The sequence below is a fragment of the Podarcis melisellensis genome (assembly GCF_964234715.1).
Source record: "Podarcis melisellensis genome assembly, chromosome: 15".
NCBI classification, from domain to species: domain Eukaryota; kingdom Metazoa; phylum Chordata; class Lepidosauria; order Squamata; family Lacertidae; genus Podarcis; species Podarcis melisellensis.
Genome location: NC_138532.1, coordinates 30,221,921 through 30,231,453, shown reverse-complemented (window position 1 = coordinate 30,231,453; position 9,533 = coordinate 30,221,921). Strand labels below are relative to the sequence as shown.

General features: G+C 46.2%; 1 protein-coding gene across 1 annotated transcript in view; it reads left to right on the top strand.

The window, feature by feature from the left end:
• The window catches only part of TSPOAP1 (TSPO associated protein 1), a gene marked incomplete at its 5' end in the record, with an annotated part of 50,527 nt that overhangs the window by 268 nt on the left and 40,726 nt on the right, over nt 1–9,533 (top strand). The window lies entirely within an intron of this gene.

Sequence of the window (9,533 nt, the reverse complement as noted above, 5' to 3'; positions counted from 1 at the left end):
GATAGATAGATAGATAGATGATAGATGATAGATGATAGATGATAGATGATAGATGATAGATGATAGATGATAGATAGATAGATAGATAGATAGATAGATAGAAGATAGATGATAGATAGATAGATAGATAGATGATAGATAGATAGATAGATAGATAGATAGATGATAGCAGATAGATAGATAGATTCCCTATCAGGAATATCTTTCTCCCCACAAACCTGTAGCTGACGAATGAGGGATGCAGTAAAGTCTCCTTCTTCATAGCCATGAAGGAGGAACCATGTTTTCCCCACGTTGTAGCTGAGCTGCAGAGACACTGACGGTTTTAAAAATCCTGTTGAAAAGGCAGACGCCCCCTCCCCACACTTCCCAATTGGGGTTCACAGCCAAGCAGTAATAAGCTCTTGGTTGAGGGCTCTGGGGCTCTGGGCTCCCTTCCCTTCCATGGAGGCAAAGGAGAAATCTGCAAGCCACGCTGCCTCAGTGGAACACCCATCTCCAGAGACAGTATACCTGTAAATCCCAGTTGCTGACGGCCAAATAGGAACCTAAGATGGGACTTCTGGATTCGGCCAGTGTCCCATCTAGTCCAGCATCCTGTTCTCACAGTGGCCAACCAGATTCCCAAATGGGAAGCTGCAGGCAAAACCTGAGCCTTCTCCCTCCTGTGGTTTCCATCAACTGGTTTTCAGAAGCAATTGCTGCCTCCAACTGTGGAGGCAGAACGTGGCCATTGTGGCCATCAGCCATTTGTGGCTCAGCTCCGCATCTCCTACTTGTGGGCTTTCCAGAATAGGCATCTTTGTGGCTACTGTGAGAATAGAGTGCTGCCACCGGACAGACCTTTCACCTGGGCTCTTTTTATCCGGCAGCTGATCATAGCTAGGTATCCTTGACTCCAAGCTCTCATCAGCCCCAGCCAGCAGGACCAATGGTCAGATGTGATGGTAGGAGGAGCTCACAGCTTCTGGGTGGCAGCATGGTGACTATCCCAGACCTGCTAAGTGTCCAAACAGGTTTGGGAATAACCACCCATACGAGCCTAGTAATAACTGGTTTGGGGCAAGCAAATAGCCAGGGTTTGTGCATGAGGCTATAATGTTCCTGGCCCCCCAGCTGTTGGCGTCGAAATGATTCATGTTTCTATAAATGACCTTATGGACTAGTATATTTTTTTTTGGAGGGTGGGTGAGGCTGGCAGCTTCTATGGACATCTTTGCAAGTTTACCTCTCGCATGTTTGTCCTCCATTATCTGAATAACCATGTATTTGATAGAAGGCAGCTGATGATCTTAAGAGTCATAGAATTGTAGAGTTGGGTGGGATCCCAGCCTCTTGCAAAGCCAGAATCACAGCTAAAGAATCCTGGACAGATGATTGTCCAACCTCTGCTAGAAAACCTCCAGTGGAGGAGAGTCTGCCACCTTCTGAAGTTATCTTACTATCTGCTAATGGAACTTGGGGCACAGAGTCGTCAGAGGACAGTGGCTGGTTTAAGGCCAGCTGGTCAAGCTGAGGTGCAAACAGCGTCCCTTTGCAGCTCTGGATGTGTAGCTCAGTGGCAGATCATCTGCCTCGCATGCAGAAGGTCCCAGGTTCAATCCCCAGTGGTCTCTCCAGATAAGGCTGGAAATATCCCCTGGCTGAAACCCTGGAGAGTTGCTGCCGGTCAGTGTTGGCAGTCCTGAGCTGGATGGACCTGGCTGAGGATGGGCCACAGCTCAGTGGCAGAGCATCTGCTAGACATTCAGAAGGCCCCAGTTTCAATCTGTTGTATTTTTAAATAGGCCCCCTGTTTGCAACCCTGGAGATCCACTGCCAGTCAGTGTCGACAATACTGAGCTAGATGGGCTGACTATAAGGCAATGTCTGATGTTCTGCATACCCATAACCATTATACAACACTTCCTTTTGGTTGTTGCCTGAAGTGGTTGCTACTATCCTGCGAGATTGTTAGGGAGGGATGGGGGCCTTGCCCTCCCCCAGTCAAAACCGTTGTCCAGCCCTTTCAGCACTTGAGAGACCCCCAAGTTGTTTATGAGGGGCAGCAACACTCTGGGGTCTCTAGGGCAAAGAAGGGTCTTTCCTGAACTCCCCCTCCCATTTTTAAAAAAGACCAGGAGCCAAGGTTTGAATCGGAGACATTCTGCATGCAGAGCAGGTGCTCTAATGCTGAGCTACAGTTTAAGAATAAATTAAGGGATCCACCTTAAGGTTGGGCTCTTCTCTGAAATAAATTAAGACCATGGCTGGTGGATCAGACCCCAAGGAAGCTCATCTAGTCCGGCACAGCAGCCAACCAGAGGCTTCTGCTCCCAGACCCCCCAAGCAGGAAACTGAGGGCAGCAGCAACCCCTCCCCACTTTGAAATCCTGGGAGAGGCAAGGATTCAAGATGCTATTTGGCCAGGAAGCTCACTGGATGAGCCTTGCCTGGGCTAGTCAGCATCTCTCAGCCTAACCCACCTCACAGGGTTGTTGTGAGGGTAAAAGGAGGAGGGGAAGAGCCATGTGCAAAACCTTGAGCACCTTGGAAGAAAAGGTAGTGTATAAATTTAAGAAGTTGTAGCTGCTGCTTCTGACAGTGGAGGTACACAGCCGTCGTGGCTAATAGCCATCAGCAGCTTCCGTCATGAATTTGATTCATAGCATTATAGAGTTGGAAGGGACCCAAATGGCCATCTAGTCCAACCCCCTGCAAAGCAGGAATCTCAACTAAGGAATGGTTTCCAAGCTGTCCAAGATGAGGAAAGGGTGTCTGTGGCTACTAGCCACGATGGCTCTTCTCTGCCTCCACAGTCGGAGGCAGCCATGCTTCTGAATACCAGTTGCTGGAAAACACAGGAGAGGAGAGGTGACTTTGCCCCTTTGCAATGGGGAGTTTGGACAGAAGCAAGAATCTTCCTCTCTCAGGCCAAGCTCCTTCTGCGGCTGTTGCAGCTCTGCATCGCTATACAGCTAAGCTTCCATTCTCCACTCTGGGGAGGCAAGGAGATGACAGCCTGTTCTTTCACCCTGCCGGCTGGCAAAATCTCCGCTCCACCAGGTCCTGTTTTTTGGGGAGAAATTGTGCTGGTTCCTTCCCGCTGCATTCCTGCGTCACAGCGAAGGAGGCAGGGCCTGCATTGCTCTTTCCAGAACAGACGCTTCTCCCTCACCTTAGAATGGGGTGATCTTGCAAGGAAGCCTATCAGCTGAATGGGAAGAGCACCCCACCTCCCCAAACATCTGATTCTTATTATGTTAAAGTCTTCAACCCCCCCCCATACAAATCCAGGAAAAAATGAATGTTTTTACTGCTGAAAAACTGGTCTTCTAGAAGGTCCAGGGAGGGGATAACCTTGCCACAGGTTTTGAGGACCTCTGGTCTTAGGAGCAGGGGTCAGCCACCCCCTCTCTGGACTGCTGCCAAGTCTCATTTTGGAGGAAGTTCTTTCACTCTTCCATATCCCAGGGCTTGCTCAAATGGGGCCAAACTGGTCGAAGGCACATAGCAGACCTTCCAAGTATCCCTATTTTCCATGACAGTCCCAGATTTACAGAAGCCATACCGGTTTCTGATTTGATCCCAGAATGTCCCACTTTTCCACTGGACCTCCCTATTTTCACCAGAGAAATGTTGGAGGGTACGGAGATATCTGACATCTGAGCCACCTGAAGACAGTTTTTTAATGCTTAATGTTTTATTATACATTTATATATGTTGGAAGATGCCCAGAGTGGCTGGGGCAATCTAGTCAGATGGGCAGGGTATAAATAGTAAAAGAGTAATAGTAATAGAAGTAGTAGCAGACACTCCGTGTCCCTATTTTCCAGGGACGTCCCTGATTTAGAGAAACTGGCCTGGTTTCTGACTTGATCCCAAAATGCCCCACTTTTCCTTAGGATGTCCCTATTTTCATTGAAGAAATGTTGGAGGATATGGAGTTATGAGACCTCCTGAGCGAAGGAGATAAGTAACGACACAAACTTTAGAAGACATCTGAAAACAGCCCTATAGGGAAGGGTTTTTTTTTAGTGTTCAATGTTTTATTATGTCTTTATATATGCTGGAAACTGCCCAGAGTGGCTGGGGCAACCCTGTAAGATGTGTGGGGTATAAACAGTAAAATTATCATTATGGAATGGGACATTCCTATTTTCATCAGATAAATGTTGGAGGGTATGACATAGGAGCTCACTGGAAGGACAGATCCTGAAGCTGAGGCTCCAATACTTTGGCCACCTCATGAGAAGAGAAGACTCCCTGGAAAAGACCCTGATGCTGGGGAAGATGGAGGGCACAAGGAGAAGGGGACGACAGAGGACGAGATGGTTGGACAGTGTTCTCGAAGCTACCAGCATGAGTTTGCCCAAACTGCGGGAGGCAGCGGAAGACAGGAGTGCCTGGCGTGCTCTGGTCCATGGGGTCATGAAGAGTCGGATGCGACTAAACGACTAAACGACTAAACGACAACAACAACAACATGACATAGGAAGATGCCAGATGCTTGTCTCATCTAGCTCAGCATTGTCTACACTGACTGGCAGCAGCTCTCCAGAATTTCAGGCAGGGGACACCCCCAGGCTTACCTGGAGACTTTGGGATGGAACCTGAGGTCTTCTGCATGCAAAGCTCTGCCAGTGAGCTGAGAACTAAGTAAGATTCCAGTCGTCCTGGTTCTGGAGAAAAGACTTTAAATGGGCAGCTGCCTTCTCCTGAGCGCCACACTGGTTGTCCTTTTTTATTGTGTAGTCATGATTAATTCTACTCATCATGGTGTGATGATATTAGGGTGGTTAAGCTCTATAGGATCCCACTTTCAATACTGTGAAGTTTCTGGCGTAAAGCTGAAGATTTTTGTTTGTTTTTTTAGGGAATGAGGGGGGGGGTCTGCCACTGTTTCAGATTTCTGCATCTCTTCAGCTTATATAATACAGGCTGGGTTGATGATGGGAGCCGGGAGGTAGGTTTGTGTGTGTGTGTGTGTGTGTGTGTGTGTGTGTGTGTGTTGGAGCTTCTCTTAAGATATGCTTGCAGAGAAGGTAAGCCTTAAAGCAGTGTACATTTCAGTGCTTCTGGGTGTTGCAAATCTGAGGGAAAGAAGGGAGGAGAGGTGATTTGACCTCATTTTCTAGGGAAATGGTGGGAAAAAGCAATTGTGTTTGTGTGTCTCCCTTGAGCATTAAAACTCTCAGAACTGCCTTTCTGGTTGTGGCTACTGAGCCTACTTCTTTGTCTGACGATGCTCAATCAAGGAGACCCGAGTCAAAGCTGTTTTGCCTGTGCCTTTGGTTATATCAAGGGGATATTATTATCACTAATTTATTAATTGCCATCTACACAATCATTTCAAGGTGCTGTATGATGCAAACAGAGACACCAAAGAGACAACTTTTAGTGTGGCAGCACCTACACTTTGGAACTCCCTGCTTAGTGATAGCAGACAGATATCTTCACTGTACTATTTTTTGGTGCCTGATTAAAAAAAAAATCTTGTTTAGAGATGCCTCCAACCCTGATATTTAGAAAGCTGGTGTAGTTCTGATCTGTCGGTTGTCATTTTAACTTTTGAAAGTTTTAGATTATTGCTGTTATTTTTTTCTATTGATAATTTTAACCCTTTAATTTGTTTGTTTCTCTTTTACAATCCAGTGGCATATAAATTTTTATCAAATAAATAAATAAATAAATTTGTTATTGATGTGTGTTTATCTACCAGCCGTCTCCAGTCCTGCTACCCTTCTCCTGGTGTTTTGGACATAACACTTTCCATGAACCCCCCCCCCCCCGGGAGTATGTCCTAATTTTCACAAATGTTGGGAATTATAGTCCAGCAACATCTGGAGGGCCACAGATGTTCCTCACCCATGATACCGAGCCACTCTGTAGATGGTATCCCGACTGCTATTATGACAGCTGCCGTGCTGATATGACCATTTGCGTGGTTTGAGCAATGTGGAACTCCTTGCTACAAGATGTGGCAATATACGAAACGAGATTAGGCGGGTTAGTGGAGGAGAGGCCTGCCCATTGCTGTGAGTCGTGATGGCTATATGGAAGCAGCTTCTGAGACAGCCTATCCCTCAATACCCTGGTTCCCCAAAATAAGACAGTGTCTTATATTAGGTTTTGCTCCCAAAGATGCGCTAAGTCTTATTTTCAGGGCATGTCTTATTTTTCCATGAAGAAGAATACGGTACACATATTCCAGGGAGGCCTTATGTTTGGGGGAGGCCTTATTAGCGGGGAGGTCTTATTTTCGGGGGGATGCCTTATATTACAGCAAGTGGCAAAACTGGAAGTATGTCTTTATTTTGGGGGATGTCTTACTTTCAGGGAAACAGGGTAGTAATTGTGGAGGAATAGCAGCAGAAGAAGGCATTGCTTGTGGTCTACCCAGAGGCATCTGCCTGCCTTGGGAAGCTGGATGTTGGGTTAGATGCATCCCCTTGATCAGATCTACCTGGACCATATGGGATAAAGAAAACTAAAATGAGCTGTTGTTTTTCAGATTTGCAACACTCAAACACCTGTTCTCTATCAGCCAGGAATAGGGGGGGAGGATCCTGTCCAACATTGCCACAGGAGTAGGAAGGGACTCTAGCTCAGTGGGTACAGAACCTGCTTTGCATGCAGAAGGTCCCAGGTTCAGGCCCCAGCGTCTCCAATTAGGACTGGGAATGTCCCTTACGTAAAACCTCGGAGAGAGGTACTGGCAGCCAGTGTAGGCAATCCTGAGCTAGCTGGACCAATGCTCTGATTTTACACAAGGAGCTCCTATTTATTTCAGTCTTTTCCGCAGGGCAATGAGAACTAGCATCTTACTAGAGGAAGGGGGCACATGGCTCAACGTGTAGAGCATCTGCCTTGTATGCAGAAGATCCCAGGTTTGGCCCCCTAGGTAACCCCCCTCCCCCTCGAGTGGTACCACCCACTTTGGGAATCATGGGCTTACGTGGCTTGGAAAGAGATCACATCCACACCATACATGGAGAACACGTTACTTTCCTCCAAAGAATCCCAGGAACTTGAGTTTTGAAAAGGTTGCTAGGAATTGCAGCTCTGTGAGGAGAAAACAACTCTCTATCTTGCCCCAGCGTGATTAAAAAAATGCATTTTGGGACACATTTCTTGGCTGGAGAGCAAAATGCAGATAAATGCAAATTTTGAAGAAAGGATGTTTCTCACTCTGCATATCTGTGAATTAGGCAGGTCCGCCCTTAAATGTGAACTAACTCAAACTTTCCCCCTCTTCCTCAGTTTCTCCCTTCGTAGTTGAGGATCTGAGGGCAAGAGTGAGCCGCTTGAGCTCTCTGCCTTGCGCAACCCAGATAGCCCTGCTGCGTTTCCACGGAGGCCCTGCTCCACTTTCAAAGGTTACCTTGCCCTCCTCGTTAAACGTTTGCGCCAGATTTGTAGTCTGCGCCTGTCACTTCGAGTCATTATCCTCGAGATGCCTTCTGGTGTCACCGCTTCCCGGAATCAAATGGTCCGTCCTGTCACAGGAGCCTGCACCAATTAGTTTTTGTTCGGTGAGGTTCGACCTTGAGCGCCGGAGATGCTTTTGAAAGCACTCGGTCATTTCACAGGAAGATCGTCTCTCACCAGTTTAAAAAGAATTCAAAGAGGCAGCTAAGTGCAGGAGAGAAGTTGCAAATGGCAAAAGCTGTTAGCACAGTCTTTCCTGGAGTGGCACATTATTTTCCATCATTTGAGGCTGCTGCTGGGTTTTTGGGTTTTTGTTTAATACAGTGGTACCTCGGGTTACATATGCTTCAGGTTACATACGTTTCAGGTTACAGACTCCGCTAACCCAGAAATAATGCTTCAGGTTAAGAACTTTGCTTCAGGATGAGAACAGAAATCGCGCAGCGGCAGCAGAAGTTCCCATTAGCTGAAGTGGTGCTTCAGGTTAAGAACAGTTTCAGGTTAAGAATGGACCTCCGGAACAAATTAAGTACCGTATTTTTTGCTCTATAAGACGCACCAGACCACAAGACGCACCTAGTTTTTGGAGGAGGAAAACAAGAAAAAAAATGTTCTGAATCTCAGAAGCCAGAACAGCAAGAGGGATCGCTGCGCAGTGAAAGCAGCGATCCATCTCACTGTTCTGGCTTCTGTGATAGCTGCGCAGCCTGCATTCGCTCCATGAGACACACACACATTTCCCCTCACTTTTTAGGAGCGAAAAAGTGAGTCTTATAGAGCAAAAAATACGGTACTTAACCCGAGGTACCACTGTAAAGGTAATAGAATCTTAGAATTGGAAGGGATCCCCAAAGGTCAACTAGTCCAACCCCCTGCAACGCAGGAATTGAAGCCCAAGGATCTCTGCCAGGTGGCCATCCAACGTCTGCTTAAAAAATTCCAATGAAGGAGAGTCCAACACCTAGCAAGGGAGTTTGCTCCACGGTGGAACTGCTCTTACCATCAGAAACATATTCCCAATGTTTAGTCGTAATCTCCTGTTTGCAATTGTGTGTTTTTTTAAAAACCGTTTTATTAGCAATTTCAACATAACAACATATCAAAACATATCATATTCAATCCCCCCCCACTCAAACCCACCCGTCCCCTCCCCCAGAGACTTCCCTCAGCTCCTCTCTCTGATTTCTCAGCACATATTATTCTCTGCATGTGATAAAATTATACAAATCCTTACATTATCTGTCTACCATGTTATCAATCAATAAATTTGTGTGTGTTTATTCAAAACCTGCCAAGGAGTCCAATTCATTTTGTTGTCTTTTTAAGTAATGTGTGAAAAGTTCCCATTCTTCTTTAAAGTCACAGTTGTCCTTAACTCGCAGTTTGTATGTCAATTTAGCCAGTTCTGCGTAGTTCACCAATTTCTCTTGCAACTGTTCTTTTGTCGGGGTTTCCTCATTCTTCCTCATTCTTCTTGTGCTATCAAGACTCTTGCCGCGGTTGTTGCATACAGAAATAAATTCTTTGTTTTCCTTGGCAGGTCTTGTCCTACAATCCCTAACGAAAATGCTTCTGTGGTTTTTTTTTACAAATGTCATTTTAAACATTTTCTTCAATTCATTATATATCATTTCCCTTTTTAAAAAAATTCTCTACATTCCCACCACATATGAATCTCCTGTTTGCAATGGGAATCCATCAGTTTGGGTCCTCCACTCGATAGAAGCAAGCTTGCTTTATCTTCTCTGTGATGGCCCCTCAGATATTTGAAGATGGCTCTCATAACTCCTTTCACTCTTCTCTGTATGGGGTTTTCTTATTTCTTTTCAGTTTGCCACCGGATTACAACAGTAAGCAGAATCTTACAGCAGCCTCCCCGTCATGATCCTCCAGAGGTTCTGGACTCCAATTCCCATCAGCCCCGGTCATTGTGGGGAAATACCTGTCACTCAGTGGCAGAAGATCTGCTTTGCATGCAGAAGGTCCCAGGTTCAGACCTCAATGACATCTCCACATAGGACTGGAGATGTCTACTGCCTGAAACTCTGGAGAGCCACTGCTAGTCAGTGTAGACAAAACTGGATTAGGTGGATTAATGATCTGACTTGGTGCAAGGCAAGGAT